Below are 18,786 nucleotides of genomic sequence, written 5' to 3'. Positions count from 1 at the left end.
TACATATTGCACTAGTAACATCAAACTCCTGTAATGGAAGGGGGCAACAGTGTTTCCGAGTATAGCCAGGTTAATGTTAAAAATGTTGGTAAAAATAAAGTGATGTCCCTGTACATGCCTAGTCTCAGCAGTTGGGTCCTAGCTGTAGCGTTCGTGGCACAAGACAATGGAGATCATAAGTATGTGTTCACTAAACTTGTAGTTAAATGTGACCAAACACAGGGCTCTATTAATGAACAAAGTGCATAATGGTAAGAATAACATTGGATAATACTAACAACTGGGGTATAGTGAACGCACCCTGAGTTAAGGGCGACTACAGATGGCGTGTATACTCTGCTAACAGACGGCCAAAGAAATAAGGGCGGTATACCATACTGTCGCTGTGATGCACACACGGATTTGATTAAGGTATATGTACACCTTTACATACAAAACATTTTGTTTTGTATAATTTTGCTCTGTAAAATGTTTATACAATTGAGACTGGTACCAGAAAGAGAATGAAGTGAACAGATCCCTTGAAATTATGTGTAAATTGTTTTTAAAAATTATTTTGATTATAATTTTGACATGCAACTTGCAGTTTTTGAGATAAAACCACCGTTTTTTCATTGTTTTATAGCTAAAACTATTCTTTAGTGCCTGACATAGAGCTATTTTTTATTTTTATTTACATTAATTAAATATTACCATATATGTAACTTTCAATAACATTTTATGTTGCATAAGTCATGTAAAAAATCCATAGATAATGATTAATTATATTAATGTTATTTTACTCATTGTCAGGCACTGGGGGACATTCCAAGCTTCAAAATGACATCAATATCTTCTTGGTATCACTATATTTGGCTGAGATATCATGTTTGAAAGAATTAAATATTCTAAAATTAATATTTACAGGAAATAAGCCACAAACTTTCAGAGCCTAGAAGACTCCATCATCATATGTCACCCCTTAAGCAGCTTCATTCGGTCCAGTTTCAGCTTCTTTCTGCCTCTCAAATACCTCCGCCTTCTTTTAACTTCAGGTGTTGAATGGTTTTTTTTTGGCATTTTTGTCCCTATTTCCATTGATGCAACAAATTCTGCGATGGCGTTTGTCCCAGGGTTTATTCCCATCCTTTTGGACTCTTGTTAAAATGACGTACAACATCACTGACACACAAATTTACAGTTTTATGACTAACAGCCTAGATCATATAATATGTAACAGATAACTCTTCGCTACGTTAAAATCTGCAGCAATTCGAAGAGAACAACCGCCAGGATCGCCACCCGTCCGCCGTAAACGAACACGAGATGGCAGTACAGTCGCTAATGCAATTCAAATGGGAATTATGACGTGACTCCTTATGTAACAACTAGATGGCAGCGTAGTAAACCTGACAAAAGTTGTTAACCTCAAAGCATATAAGCCCGACATATCTGTTACATATATGATCTAGGCTAACAGTAAAAGATTATTACTTCATTTTGTAAAAAAATTTTTTTCAATCTAATGATCATGCCCAGATATCTATGCATCTATCTTGGGACTAGAAAGAAGTTTATTTTACAAGAATGCTGGACGAGGGGATTGACTGCTATGAAGATCACTCCAAAAGTAATGCACTCCAAAAGTAAGTGACCGTGGCTGATGACGCAGCATTTTGGAAAATGGGACTTATCTGAAAAATCATAAGGCATAAATCGAAAATTCTTATATCAAATTAAAGAGGAGAAAATTCTCTATTCAAATAGTTATATTTTGAAAATTCTAATTTTTCATCATTTTTTGCGTTTTGTGGGTGTACATATACCTTAATTAAAAATGTATCATTATGGAAGGAAATTACTCTGTAAGACTCTGTTATAGCACGCTATGTAACTCTACAGTGTCTATCATTCTTATTCGTACATATATAATTTAAACTAATAATACAACATTATGTACAAAATAATTATACTCATATACTAATAGTAGTGTACTATGCTTTAAAACCATTTCTTAGAACGTTAATTTACAACCAGTTTTTATTTTAAGCCCTAATTAACAAAAATATTAATAAACACATTATTTTGAAAGTAAAACTGTATGTCATTTATATTCGTACACTTGAGTAATGTTGACTTATTCGGGGTGCCGTGCCTTAATGATAACAGCGAGTGTGCATTGCCGCGTACTCTAGGGTTTGTTTTGCTTCAGCAGTCAGTTCTGTTCAAAATGGGCAAGTCGATGGAACAAAGTGCCGAGCTGAAGGAGACGATAGTTAGACTGGCTCTTAAAGGAAAATAGGCAATATAGTAAATAAAAGATATTCAACGGTACAATACGTGGTTAATAAATTCAAATACCGTGGATCTACTGCAAACCAGAAGAGGAAACCAAAAGAAAAAATACTAAATGATAGGGAAGAACGTTTTATAATAAGACAGATAAAATCAAATGCACGATTAAGTATGCCGAAACTACGTCCTCTCGTGACGAAAACCACAAGGAAGACTGTTAGTGAATCAACGGCGTGTCCTATATGAATATGGATATCATGGTAGAAGGATAAGAAAGAGGCCCTTTGTAAGTAGGAAATATCGAACTTAAAGAATTAAACCTTATAAAGCTCATGTAAATAAGGAGCAAGAATTTTGGGACTGTTATTTGGTCGAATGAGACCAAGATTAATCTTTCAGATCTGATGGTGCCCATAGAGTGTGGAGAAAGAGGAAAGAGGATGACAAAGTGGATAACACTCTTCCTACTACGAAACATGGAGGTAGCTCCATAATGATTTGTGGCTGTATGTCCTCGAAAGGCGTGGGTAACATCGACTTCATTGATGGAATTATGGACAAAGTGGTCTGTAGTAACATCTTGAACAATAATGTGAAGCAAAGTACAATAAAAATGGGTTTGCCGTCTGTCTACATTTTCCAACAAGACAACGACAGCAAACATACGGCCGAAATGAACAAATACTGGTTGATATGGAACGTCCCAAAACGACTCCATACTCCTCCATAATCACCCGATCTGAATCCCATCCAGCATTTGTGGTCCACACTTAACGAAAATTTATATAAAAATACAATTTCGTCCAAAGAACACCTCAAAACTGTTGTGCTAAAAAAATGGCGAAATTTCACTCTGCAGCAATGTAAAACGTTGGTGAATTCCATGCAGAAAATATGTCAGGCAGTGATTAAAGCCAGAGGATATGCAACCAGATATTAGAACGTAATTGTTTATGTTATTTCTATATAGTTATTTAATTTTGTTACTAAGTGTACGAATAGAAATGACAGGTAGAGAAATTATATATTTTGTTAAAGTTTATTTATTTACATGTTTATGTGACATATTGACTTTTTTTTTTGTTTTATTTGTATTCATTGTGCTACTGAACAGAATTTTCAAAGATAAATATAATAATTTCATTTCCTGCGTCTTTTATCACCAAAGTTGTTATATATTTTCGCCTGTACGAATACGACTGATAGGCACTGTATGTGCGTTATAAGAATGCTGAAAACTAATTTCATTCAAAAGATCGAAATCGATATTCTTTCGGTGTGACATTTATTTTTACGTTCCGTGTAATGGGAAGATAAAAATGTGACACAGATTCACTGTGAATAATAAAAAAGGGAAATGGAAGTAATTTCCGGAATAAATTATGTATTTTTAGTTCTGGAATAAAACAAGATGGCTTGGGGTTAACATCGATTGCATATGCACGGACATGCGTGCCCGAGGCACGCGATGCCACATCGCGAAGCTCGTAACAATATTATGGACAGCTAAATTACCGTTTTGTCCCCGAAAGAACTGTTACCATGGTATCAAGATTGTACTTTAGATGTTGATCACTTAATGACGCCAGTTTATGACGCATTAAAAGTTAAAAATAAGCATTATACAACACATAGATTCTAAACCCCTTGATCGTTTGCTTTATAAATTCCTTATCTTGACATATTCCACGAAGAGTAAAGTTTATTATTATTATTTTTTTTTACTTAAGGGAATAGTGTATCATCTCGTCCTGAGTTTCAGATATAAGGTAGACCTACCATATTCTAATAAACTCTACAATACACTGTACAATACGATGGAATCAAATTAAGAAGTATTAAAGATAGGGCTAATTTGATACAGTAAAAAAAAAGTCGGGCTAATTTGATACAGACTTTAAAATGTATCAAAGAACCAGTTTGAAAATGTTTAAAACTGCAATTATGGAAGTACATTTTGTGCTCTTTAAGGAGTAATAATGAACAAAATTTAAAAAAAAAATGCGATTCCTTGCTAACTAATGTAAGTTCACTCTCAGCTGAGAGACTACAACGTGTTCATAATGTGTGCATACGATTCATCTGCAATACTCGTAAATTTGACCATATAACACCTTCCCTCCAGTTACTTTCATGGGTGTGTCTGAAGGAACGAAGAACAATACATTCACTGTCTCTTCTGTTTAGAATCATGCATACTTCTACTCCGAATTATCTGTTATCGCGCTTTCAATTTCTTACAACTCTTCGAAACCGACATCAAGCACTTCTTTCTATCCCTCATCATAGAACGTCTTTATACTCATCTTCCTATACTGTAGAAATACCTCGCCTCTGGAATTCGTTACCTAATGACGTCAGGGACTGCCGGACTTTATCACAATTCAAAATTAAATTGGAAAATTTTGTTTTAGTTAATGTTTTTTAGGTATTGCTAGAAGTATTGATTTGTGTTTTTTTTTTCTTTTTCTTTTTTAACCTAGATTAAAATTGCAAGTTTCTTGTTTATGTTAGTTAATTAGTTAGGATGGAATTAATTATGATACTTAATCACTCATTTAAAGTTTGTGTGACTGCAACCTGTATATTTTTGTGTGGCTTTACTTTGTTTATAGTGTTTTTTTTCTCTCTCTTTATTTCTTGTGTAGCTTTACTTTGTATATTATAGTGTATTTTTTACTGTTTATTTCTATTATTGAATTTGTATTCCTGGTGTTGTGGAAGAGAAGGCCTGATGGCCTTAACTACACCAGAATAAATAAATAAATAAATAAATTGTGCACTCTCGAGCAAGCGGTATAAGAATGAGACGGTTTTGACACAAACTGTCACAATTTCTAGCTGCATGTGTACCAACACTAACGTAATCAGAAGATTTTTTTTTATTTTGTTTTGCAAATCACCTTCTCAAATACAAATGCAAGCAATATGAAAGCATTATTTATTATTGGTTATTTTACCACGCTTTTCAACTGCTATGGTTATCTAGCGTCTGAATGAGATGAAGGTGATAATGCCAGCGAAATGAGTCCGGGGTCAAATGCCGAAAGTTGCCCAGTATTTGTTCTTACTGGGTTGAGGGAAAACTCCGGGTAACCAGGTAACTTGTCCCAATCGGGATTTGAATCCGGACCCGCTCGTTTCATGGTCAGACGTGAACAATTTGAATGGATAAAACCAAAATTATGGGAACGGTATGAAAGACTACGACCATCACGATTGCATTTTCAGCCGAAGGAATGGAGGAACGTTAGGCAGTCCGAAATAAGGACAGATGATTGTCAATAATTTTTCGGTAATCGGAACAGGTAAAAACGGCTAATCAATATCAACAACTATCACCACTCTTTAATAAAGGATTGCACTATATTTTGCCCGTTACGATATTACTTTTTTTAGAATTTTGCAATATTATTTACACGTAGGTTATAGAATTCCTAGCTATGTAATCTAATCACTAGGGCTAGGAAATTCATGCCATAAAAACCTACTAAATATGCATGCAAGTACCCTTTAAAAACCTTAAAATATGACAATAAGTATGCACAAATAAAAGTCTATATTTCTGTATATCACTAATAAATAATAATAATAATAATAATAATAATAATAATAATAATAATAATAATAATAATAATAATAATAATGCTCAGTGGGAGAGCGTTGGTACGTTTAACCAAAGGTCCCGGGTTCGATACCCGGCCCCGGAACAATTTTTCCCTCGAAATTATTCAAATTAACTTTACAGGGAGTTATTCCTGAAAGCTTAATTTGCATAATACACGTCACTGTACGTAACAGAAAACCACAATTTAAAGTCACAGAGTTAGTGTGCACTCAAATGTTGGTTGCTTGACTGTTGTCAGCCCACTTTGAGGTCTGTGGATATAGAGGGAAAAATTGGATCGGTGTCGGGTAGAGTTCCCGGGTAGCTCAGTGGGAGAGCGTTGGTACGTTTAACCAAATGTCCCGGGTTCGATACCCGGCCCCGGAACAATTTTTCCCTCGAAATTATTCAATAATAATAATAATAATAATAATAATAATAATTTATTTTATTTATTTATGTAGAATATTAACGTGCAAAACAACAGCACAACAACAACAACAACATCATCATCATCATCATCATCATCATCATCATCATCATCATCATCATCATCATCATCATCATCATCATCATCATCATCAACTAGCACTAAAACCCTGGGTGGGTTTTGGCCGCTCGTACAACAGTTCTCCATTCTGTCCTATCTTCAGTCTTCTTTCTCCAACCCCTCCCTCCCATTATTTCTAGGTCCCTGATGACCACATCCAGCCATCTCTTCTTAGGTCTTCCTTTCCTTCTTCTGCTGTGGACTTTCCCTTGTAGTATTCTCTGGGGAATTCTGTTTTCGTCCATTCTCTGTATGTGTCCCAGCCATCTCAACCTCTGGGATTTTATAAATTTGACAATATCTTGTCCCCCAATCAGTTGATTGATTTCATTATAACGTATCCGCCGTTCGTTGTTTTCATATACTGGTCCGTATATTCTTCTTAGAATATACAACAGCACAAGGCCAATAATAATAATAATAATAATAATAATAATAATAATAATAATAATAATAATAATAATAATAATAAGCAATAAATGCAATAACATTATAGGTCAACCTAGACTAGATTAAACTTACATTTACTGTTGAGAACGGCACACTACTCTGCCGTGAGATTCGGTAGGTGTGCCGCTAAACTTTCAATACTTTTCTGGTAAAAATAATTATGATAATTGCACTCAATACCACTTTTCAAAATTAGAATATGATGGTTTTATTTTTAAAATCCTAACTATGCATTTTTAAACAATATAAAAGCAGTTTTAATGAGCTGAAACGCGAAAATATACCATAGTAATAAGTTATAAATATCATGAAATATTATGCATTTATAAAAAATACCAAAATATGCAAATATATGCAACATAAAATCAGTTTTAATGAGCTTAAACGCGAAAATATACCACTGTAATAAGTTATAAATATCATGAAATATTATGCATTTATAAAAAAATGCCAAAATATGTAAATATATGCAACATAAAATCAGTTTTAATGAGCTTAAACGCGAAAATATACCACTGTAATAAGTTATAAATATCATGAAATATTATGCATTTATAAAAAAAATGCCAAAATATGTAAATATATGCAACATAAAATCAGTTTTAATGAGCTTAAACGCGAAAATATACCACTGTAATAAGTTATAAATATCATGAAATATTATGCATTTATAAAAAAAATGCCAAAATATGTAAATATATGCAACATAAAATCAGTTTTAATGAGCTTAAACGCGAAAATATACCACAGTAATAAGTTATAAATATCATGAAATATTATGCATTTATAAAAAAAAATACCAAGATATGCAAATATATGCAACATAAAATTTGGTTTCATAAGCTTAAATGTTGATGATTCATGAAGATATAATTAATCAGCAATTAATTACATCTAATGGAAAAATATATGCAAATGCATGAACTTCCTGGCCCTACTAATCAATAATGAACATGGTGCAGGAACTCTTTTAGCAACTATATTTATGATGACAAGGAATACTTCGAAACAAGCGTTCTAGATATCGTGTAGTTTAGAGTATCCATACTAACAATACACAATAACAGAGAAATTGTCAATGCAGTACAACTCTATCTTGAAAAGGTCAACACATAGGAGGACGTTAAAGACACGCAGACGAACTATACACACGAAGTCGTTATATAATACTTTTCTTTGAAACGCAATAGAAGGCTTAAAACTAATTACAGCAAAGAGTTTACACAGTTGCCGTGTCTCCATCTAAGACAACAAAGAACATCACATTGACAGCGGACAAACGTCGATTCGAATTTAGAACTATTCTTTATAAGCAGCATCAGATAATAATAATGACGATGGTGATGGTGATGGTAATAATAATAATAATAATAATAATAATAATACTAATAATAATAATAATAATAATAATAATAATAATAATAATAATAATAGTGGAATCCTAAATTAAATGAAACACGATCACTTAAAGAGTTTACACAGTTGCCGTGTCTCCATCTAAGACAACAAAGAACATCACATTGACAGCGGACAAACGTCGATTCGAATTTAGAACTATTCTTTATAAGCAGCATCAGATAATAATAATGACGATGGTGATGGTGATGGTAATAATAATAATAATAATAATAATAATAATACTAATAATAATAATAATAATAATAATAATAATAATAATAATAGTGGAATCCTAAATTAAATGAAACACGATCACTTAAAGAGTTTACACAGTTGCCGTGTCTCCATCTAAGACAACAAAGAACATCACATTGACAGCGGAGAAACGTCGATTCGAATTTAGAACTATTCTTTATAAGCAGCATCAGATAATAATAATGACGATGGTGATGGTGATGGTAATAATAATAATAATAATAATAATAATAATACTAATAATAATAATAATAATAATAATAATAATAATAATAATAATAATAATAGTGGAATCCTAAATTAAATGAAACACGATCACTTAGGCCTAAAGAGTTTACACAGTTGCCGTGTCTCCATCTAAGACAACAAAGAACATCACATTGACAGCGGACAAACGCCGATTCGAATTTAGAACTATTCTTTATAAGCAGCATCAGATAATAATAATGACGATGGTGATGGTGATGGTAATAATAATAATAATAATAATAATAATAATACTAATACTAATAATAATAATAATAATAATAATAATAATAATAGTGGAATCCTAAATTAAATGAAACACGATCACTTAAAGAGTTTACACAGTTGCCGTGTCTCCATCTAAGACAACAAAGAACATCACATTGACAGCGGACAAACGCCGATTCGAATTTAGAACTATTCTTTATAAGCAGCATCAGATAATAATAATGACGATGGTGATGGTGATGGTAATAATAATAATAATAATAATAATAATACTAATAATAATAATAATAATAATAATAATAATAGTGGAATCCTAAATTAAATGAAACACGATCACTTAAAGAGTTTACACAGTTGCCGTGTCTCCATCTAAGACAACAAAGAACATCACATTGACAGCGGACAAACGCCGATTCGAATTTAGAACTATTCTTTATAAGCAGCATCAGATAATAATAATGACGATGGTGATGGTGATGGTAATAATAATAATAATAATAATAATAATAATAATAATAATAATAATAATAATAATAATAATAATAGTGGAATCCTAAATTAAATGAAACACGATCACTTAAAGAGTTTACACAGTTGCCGTGTCTCCATCTAAGACAACAAAGAACATCACATTGACAGCGGACAAACGTCGATTCGAATTTAGAACTATTCTTTATAAGCAGCATCAGATAATAATAATGACGATGGTGATGGTGATAGTGATGGTAATAATAATAATAATAATAATAATAATAATAATAATAATAATAATAATAATAATAATAGGGGAATCCTAAATTAAATGAAACACGATCACTTAAAATAACATTTAAAGTAAATCTAATTTGTATCTTAACCTTAAGTTCGAACTAAAACCCACGAGTATGATATATTCATATCTGCACAAGTACCTTTCAACATTACACTCATTTCGCTGTCAACTGACTCACTGCACTGGAACTACGACACATTTCACTGATACTATCCTGATTTCACTAACACTTCAAAAACATTTCACTGTTCAAATACTTTGCAATGGCACTATCTTATATATAAAAGTCAATGTGGTTATATATGTATGTATATATGTATGTACTCTATACAAATCTACATGCTTTGACCGATACTTGCCAAAGTTTCCACATTTAACCTTCATAATCAGGAGAAGAACATTGGCTACATTAAAATCGGACAAATGGACGTTAAATTAATTAAAAAGATAAAAAATAAAAATAAATACGATCAAACATTGATGTATAATATCAAAATGCAATCTTATACAGTCAATTGTTTTTTATTATTGTCTGTTGTATTCAATATCGACTTCCATGGGACCATGAAAAAATAACATTGTTGAAACATCATGAAGACCAATATCTAGACAATCTAGGTTGTGTGACTATAGCCTATATATATTTTCGTTTGGTTTTACTGTGTTTATAGTTTGATTTTCTATTATTTTATTCGTATTTCTGGTGGTGTGGAAGAAGGCCTAATGGCCTTAACTACGTCAGAATGAATGAATAAATAAATAAACAAAAACAAATATATATTAAAAACAGTTGAACGTAAGGCACATGACGAAATGTTTTCTTTTCGATGCCTGATCTACAGGTGATTAAATTGAGTTCACTTTGGCAGGCATTTGGCTAAGAAATTAATTAATTTATGGACGTCACCCTATGGAAAGATTTATCTTTTAGGGATGAGGAAAGCTTAGCAAAGACAATTCGTTTTGGTTGTCTGTAGTTACATTTTAGAGATTTCCGAAAAGCCTAACAACCAGTTGCATTGAAAATAGAAGCAGAAAGGAAAACACAGGCAGCGACGGGTGAATTCTGCTAGTAAATTATAAAGCTTCACTGAAAGAAACACACTTCACTTACACAACACACTTCACTTACACAACACACTTATTTCGTACGGTATTTAGAAAGATAAATTGGCATGTAAATGGAAAAGGCTGCAAGTGTCAAATATGATATAGTCGTTTTTTCACTTGAAACCGTTCTATGTACTGTCGCTGTTGGACTACTGCTAGTTAATTCTCACACGCGTGAAGGTTAACTCAATTTTTTACAAAATCTTCAAGATAAACGTGTGTGTTTCTATTCGTTTTTTGTGGTTCCTGAACATTTTTGGGTTTGGCATTTTCAGCCTTATCCGTTTACATGCAACAGTGATAAATGTACTTGTTTATCAGAACAAATCTCTGCCCCTCAAGTCTGGACTAAGTACTCGATACACACAGTCATATGAATAATTTCGAGGGAAAAATTGTTCCGGGGCCGGGCATCGAACCCGGGACCTTTGGTTTAAAGTACCAACGCTCTACCAACTGAGCTACCCGGGAACTCTACCCGACACTTTCCCTCTACATCCACAAACCTCAAAGTGGGCTGACAACCGTCAAGCAACCAACTTCGAGTGCACACTAACTCCGTGTGACTTAAATTGTGGTTTTCTGTTAACGAACAGTGACGTGTATTATGCAAATCAAGATTTGAGGTATAACTGCCTGTAAAGTTGATTTGAATAATTTCGAGGGAAAAATTTCTCCGGGGCCGAGCATCGAACCCGGGACCTTTGGATCGGTGTCGGATAGAGTTCCCGGGTAGCTCAGTTGGTAGAGCGTTGGTACGTTAATCAAAGGTCCCGGGTTCGATGCCCGGCCCCCGAACAATTTTTCCCTCGAAATTATTCAAATCAACTTTACAGGGAGTTATACCTGAAATCTTGATTTGCACACAGTCATATAATTTTCAAGTTCGAGATTTCGCACTTTCGTATTAATGGCAATCATAGACTAGAAACTTTCTTTGTATGAATATGAGATTGCAAAACAGAAATTTAAGAGATTCTTTTGCATACTCGAGGTTTTCTTTTGATGCAAAACTGGTCAACGTTTTGCGAGAAAAAGGTCTAGTTTCAACATTCCATTAGTAGGTTCATATTTCAATATGAACACATACATATACACAGTGAATTCACTCCCTCTACCAATGGTTAACTAAGCCTGATGGAACGACTAGCGGTGAAAAATATTAAAAATGTTATGTTTTATTTAACGACGCTCGCAACTGCAGAGATTATATCAGCGTCGCCAGATGTGCCCGAATTTTGTCCCGCAGGAGTTCTTTTACATGCCAGTAAATCTACTGACATCAGCCTGTCGCATTTAAATACATTTAAATGCCATCGACCTGGCCCGGGATCGAACCCGCAACCTTGGGCATTCTAGACCACCAACGTAACTGCTCTAAGAGCCATACCCGGTAGGTCTCAGGACAACCACTCAGGCGATGCCACAGTGAGATAGAAACTCTTGGACATGTCCTGGGAGCCTGCCCTTATGGTGAAACATTGCGTATACATAGGCACCATGCAATTAGAACTAAATTGGCCGATGCCCTTACAAAACTAAAATACACCGTCTATGAAGAAGTCCACGGAACTGCCGACAATGGCAGTAACAGACGAATTGACATAATCGCCATTAGCGAATCCCTGTCTCAGGGTATGATAATCGACCCCACCATCAGGTTTGAAACATATAAAGGACAGCCTGAAGATGTACACGAGGAGAAACGAGCAATCTACGTTCCTACCATCCCGTATTATAAACATAAATACCAACTTCACGATATCAGTGTTAGGGGATTGATGTTTGGAGCAAGAGGAACGATACCCAACTTCTCTTCTCAATTCTGTAAGACCCTAGGACTGCACAAATCTTTTCTAAATGAACTGGCCCTCCTCATAATTAGAGAGTCAGTCAAACTTTTACGGAACCACCTATATGGACTCTAATTCAGTGTACTGAAAAAACTGACGCAACATTATCATTTTTATTTTTCTTATTAGCTTTCATTGCTTCTTTACATGTTTGTAACTTTTCTTATTCTGTGAACTGCCATAGTTTGTTTGTTTGTGTACTTGTTTACCTTTTTTCTTACTCTGTTATCTTCCATCACCTATTTGTTCTTTTTTTGTTTTGTATGCTTTGTCTAATGGCAGCCTCCAATTTGAGGAAGCTCTGATAAAAAAAAATTGGAATTTCAGCCTGTTGAACGCAATGGATTCAGTACCCATTTGTCAACGTCATATTTGAAGAGTCCACTGCAAGAATGATGGATGTCATTTGAAATACATTTTGCAGGAGAAGCAATTGAAAGTTTGAAATGCTTAGCGCTCAAAGCTTAACTGTGATTTTCCGATCATTACTGGACAATGACTCTCAGTGTTAATGCCATATAACTCTCTATGTACATTCTACATACTAGGTTCAAAAAGTTCCCGGAATTTGCTAGTATCATAGAAACAACGTACCTTAAACACTATTCTACAGCATTCCCTTCAAAATAGTTGCCTTCCGCAACAACACGCTTTTGCCAACACGTGTAGAGTTCCTGGAAGCAGGCCTGGAAGCCATTTTGTGAAACCCGTCTCAGTGCTCTCGTCGCGTTTGCGATAACCTCTTCAGCATTGAATCTCCGTCCTTTCAGATGACTTTTCAGACGGGGAAACAGAAAGTAATCAGGTGGTGAGAGATCAGGAGAGTATGGTGGGTGATCCAAAGCAGTTATGTTGTGCCTGGCAAGAAAATTCTTTACAATAATTGCGCGATGAGCAGGTGCATTGTCATGCATAAGGAACCAGTTGTTTTCTACCCACTTTTCTGGACGTTTCCTTCTCACTGCGTCCCAGAGGCGACGGAGGGTTTCTACGTACAATTCTTTCGTTACAGTACGACCTTCTGGAATGAACTCATGGTGGATGAGATCCTGAGAGTCGAACATAACTTTGCCTTTGGAAGTGTCCCTAGGAAATTTTTGCTTCCGAGGAGATGTTTTCGATTTCCACTCAGATGACTGTCGTTTAGGGACTGGGTCGTACAAGTAGCACCAAGTTTCATCACCAGCAATAATTTTGTTTAAGAAATCACCATCATCATCAGCCATACTGATCATGTCCCCAGCAAGAGTCATTCTTGTTTCTTTCTGTTCTGCCGACAACATTTTCGGAACTAACTTCTGAGACACGTAATGCATGTTGAGATGCTTGTGAAGAACATGTGTACACTTCCGACTGATATTCCGACATCTGCTGCTATCTCTTTTATGGTTTTACGTCGGTCGTCCCTCACAACATTACGCACACGCTGAGCGATTGCTTCATTTGTTGCAGTTGTTGGTCGGCCGCTGCGTACGTATCGCGGCCACCAGAAAAGCGTTTATGCCAGGCATACACTTGAGTTTTTTTCATTGCTGCTTCGCCATATGCTTCTTCCAACAATCTTAATGTCTCTGCAGGAGTTTTGTGTAACAAAACACAGAACTTGATGTTTGTACGTTGCTCTGTGGACATAATTACAAAATGCGACGAACAAACAAAACACTATGATAAACAATTGCCTACAACTCAAAACCAACAATCGCCATTATCAACAAACTTTAGGGAAATGACATCATGAATGTTAGCAACAAAACAAATGTATAATATCCCTTGTTATATATTAATACGAAAAATGGTAGTAAAATTCCGGGAACTTTTTGAACCCAGTAGTATATGTTTAAGCTATGCATTGACAGTCTTGGTTCATTTTCGACAAGAAAGTGACATCCATCATTTTTGTAGTGACTCTTCAATTGTTTTCATTGTCTTCCGAAAAATACTGAAAAAACTGTTGTTTAAAATTATACTTCGGGTAGTATCCACAGGTTTTGAATAAAATTAAAGTTGTTTGCGATTTTATAGGGATTTGTATTTTTCGAATAGGATCAGGAACTGATATGGTGTGGGGGAAGAGGGTCGCAAACTGAAATCTAGCCCGAAAGTAGGTCGCGCCTTCAAAATGTTTGTCCATCCACTGGCTTAAGGAAGAAAACGATTTGATGCTTATTGTCTTTTCTTCGTCTTTTTCTTTTTTAGTACTTTTAAGTTAATGGGACTTTTTAGAAACGCTGATACACGAACTTATATATGCAAGTTCTTCACAGAATTCTCTAATGTTTTTAGACGTCATATGAAAGAGATCAATTCATAATATTGGAAAGTTCTAGAGAAAACATACACTTTCATTATGATCCATAAGAAAAATAAAGACTTGGAAGATTAAGGGCATGTTTGAATAACTTAGCGTCCTACACTTCAAACACACTCTAAGTAATAAGTTTCCGAGCAAAGCGTTGCTGTGTTGACAACTTTCGCAAACTTGAATTGACACGAACACGTTTAATTACTTCAACCTACATATTTTAAAATGTTTTAATGCTTTTCTATGGAAGATTTTCTCATTCTTTCCGACCGTTTTCTATTTCCTAAGAGTCTCTTTCCCTTCACGACTTCCCTCCGTCATTCCCATGCCTTCCATTTCTTTCTTTCTATTATTTCTGCTTTCGTCTGCTTCTATTTCTATCACTATACTGTATTTTCCTATTTCTTTCCATTCTCATATCTTTCTCTCTCGCTTTTCATCGTTTTTATTTCATCGCTATTTACTTAATTATTTTTTTCCTCTCCATTTCATCATTTTTCTTCCATCAATTTGCCGTCCTCGGCGGTCTGGGGCTTATGAAACTGGACACTGAATGTGAGGTTTCCTCTATAAATGAATCTTTTTAATTCCTTCTTGAAGTCTTTCTTCTTTTTCCGTATTTTTTTAATTCTTTTTATCTGATTTAGTAACTATTCCTTCCTTATTTTGCGTTTAATTTTTTGTCTTGTTTCCTGTCTTTATTATTCTATCCCATTTTATTCATTTGTACCGGTATGGCATAGTTGCACCCCGAAGAAACCAGGTAGCAGAAGGGACATGGCATAGTTGCGCCCCGAAGAAATCAGGTAGCAGAAGGGACATGGCATAGTTGCGCTCCGAAGAAACCAGGTAGCAGAAGGGACATGGCATAGTTGCGCCCCGAAGAAACCAGGTAGCAGAAGGGACATGGCATATTTGCGCCCCGAAGAAACCAGGTAGCAGAAGGGACATGGCATAGTTGCGCCCCGAAGAAATCAGGTAGCAGAAGGGACATGGCATAGTTGCGCGCCGAAGAAACCAGGTAGCAGAAGGGACATGGCATAGTTGCGCTCCGAAGAAACCAGGTAGCAGAATGGATATGGCATAGTTGCGCCCCGAAGAAACCAGGTAGCAGAAGGGACATGGCATAGTTGCGCTCCGAAGAAACCAGGTAGCAGAAGGGACATGGCATAGTTGCGCCCCGAAGAAACCAGGTAGCAGAAGGGACATGGCATAGTTGCGCCCCGAAGAAACCAGGTAGCAGAAGGGACATGGCATAGTTGCGCTCCGAAGAAACCAGGTAGCAGAAGGGACATGGCATAGTTGCGACCCGAAGAAGTCAGGTTGGAGAAGGGACATGGCATAGTTGCGCCCCGAAGAAATCAGGTAGCAGAAGGGACATGGCATAGTTGCGCTCCGAAGAAACCAGGTAGCAGAAGGGACATGGCATAGTTGCGCCCCGAAGAAACCAGGTAGCAGAAGGGACATGGCATAGTTGCGCTCCGAAGAAACCAGGTAGCAGAAGGGACATGGCATAGTTGCGCCCCGAAGAAATCAGGTAGCAGAATGGATATGGCATAGTTGCGCCCCAATGAACATAGTACACACGAAAGTGGTTGTCATAATATAAACAAATTACTTTCAAATATTACAGTGATAGCTTCATTGAAATCAGATAGGCCTGGCATATGATCAATTTTACTATTTAAAATAACACTTTTTTATCGATCACACACAATAAATGAACTGCATTTTTTGTTTGTACATCGATATCTTAACCCTACGGTATAGGGTTTCGAAAATTGAAACTTAGAACCATTGTGAATTATTAACTCTGTATCCTTTTCACTAAACTTAACATTCATTTTAAATTAACCTCACTATACGCCGCAGACGGTGTGAAAATCATTAATAAAATGTCAAAGACTGCTAAGCCCCCATATTCCAACGGCTCACTCATTTCAATATATCAGTTAATAAAGTACTGCCAACTTCATGGTGTTCATTTTAACGGTAGGCTATCAATAATCACTGCATAAACAGTAGAAAAACAGTTAATAAAATATTTCCAACTTCATGGTGTTCATTTTAACGGCATCGATAATGAATATTAAATCGAATAAGAAATCAATAAGGTTGGTTGATTACGAGGCTCGAGTTTCCGTAGTGTCTTTTTTCTCTACCAATTTCATCGGGGCGCAACTATGCCATCCCCTTTTCTCTACCCGATGGGAACGGGGCGCAACTATGCCCACAAAATAGGGACCCTTTTTTATCTGCTTCATTTTATCTTACCGTGGGGCGCAACTATGCCCTGCCCATTTGTACAGGGACATCATTTTATTTTTACTTCAATTTCTATTGTACCTGAGTTCTTGAATGTACTTCACTCCCACCCCTTTTACTAATGAAGTTCAACCGTCCTCCACACAGATCCAAGACCGCATATACAGTCATAGTAGTCATAGTCAAGAGTACGTTCCAAAAATATGTTCGCGTCTTCCAGTGACGAAAGAGCTTTCAATATTTCATCATTTTCGCACAGTACTGTCGTCCATTTGCCTACGTCGCATTCCGGTTTTCCCTACCTGCTTCTATTCGCCTCTCTGTAAATGCTAGTGGCTGGGCTGTCTTAGCTCTTTTCTGAGAACATTAATTTCTGTTAGGAATTGGACGTCTACGTAATATTATACCCATACAACTGTTTAAAATAACTTAAGTAAAAGGGCCTCGTTAAGTAATTAACTGTCACGTGATTTCCCCTCTTTCTACGACCCTACGACATAACCACTTGGACGGACAGAAAACAGTATGTCTGAGTAATTTTATCTTTTCGGATAGGGCAGAAGTGAAGATTGAATTTACAGTACTTAAAGTACTCTTTTATAGAGTAGGTACAGAATTATTTCAACATGAGTTACTAGTACGAAGGACGAAACTGGTAATTGGGATTAGGTACAATAGTCTGTAGTGCGATAATATGCACATTAGAACTGAAGCCTGTATCTAAATGAACGGCCACCATTTTAAAAAAATGCGTTTAAATATCCATATTATGATTGCTTTTCAATTTAAATTCATTCTCTATATTGTACGCTAATGTGCTGTAGATAGTATAATATACACTGCATAATGAATACGTTCGCATGGACAGCTCAGTTCATGAGTAAAAACACTCATTGTTAATACTGTACAGTATTTTGATTAAACAAAAACCTAAAGAAAATGATCAAACTCAAAAGCGCGATATTTCCTGGTTTACGTAAATGGATGAACTACTTTTCTTCCCTCCTATACCTAGTAAAGTGATTTGTTTGTATATTACGCCAGTATCATCGAACTCCAGTCGTGGAAGGGGGTAGCAAACGGCGTTGATCCAAAGGTATAGCCAAGTCAATATTAAAAATGTTGGTAAAAATAAAATGATGTCCCTGTACTTCTTCCAATATTCTTTGCTTCTTTTTCCATTTCTTTACTCCGTTGTCACTTTTTTCTCATATGCATCCATATTGTCTTCTTTCATATCTCTCATTTTATTCTTTTTTATTTCTTAGATTTTATGTCATCCTCTATTTTCTTTATTTCTCTTTTCTCGCTTTACTGTCCTTTTCTCTCTCTCTCTTCTTCTTACAGCCATTATAATCCAAAAGCCAGAAGATTATCACGGACAATACACAAGAATTGTAGCAGAGCGATATGGGAAATGCTGTGTTTTGCTTGCAATTACCGCGTACCCTTCAGTAAAGTCAGGAAACGTCTATC

The 18,786-nt window shown here is 35.4% G+C and overlaps 1 protein-coding gene and 1 non-coding gene across 2 annotated transcripts in view; both read right to left on the bottom strand.

Annotated features, from left to right (window-relative positions):
- oaf (out at first) overlaps nucleotides 1-18,786 on the bottom strand; it is a 747,676-nt gene that overhangs the window by 76,541 nt on the left and 652,349 nt on the right. The gene's annotated exons all lie outside the window — the stretch shown is intronic.
- TRNAK-UUU (transfer RNA lysine (anticodon UUU)) lies at nucleotides 11,289-11,361 on the bottom strand. Its single transcript has one exon. It is a non-coding gene; the product is annotated as a tRNA-Lys (tRNA).

Source organism: Periplaneta americana, chromosome 5, assembly GCF_040183065.1.
Source record: "Periplaneta americana isolate PAMFEO1 chromosome 5, P.americana_PAMFEO1_priV1, whole genome shotgun sequence".
NCBI classification, from domain to species: Eukaryota; Metazoa; Arthropoda; class Insecta; order Blattodea; family Blattidae; genus Periplaneta; species Periplaneta americana.
Note: the sequence above shows the minus strand (reverse complement) of the source record. Positions and strands in the feature narration are given on the sequence as shown.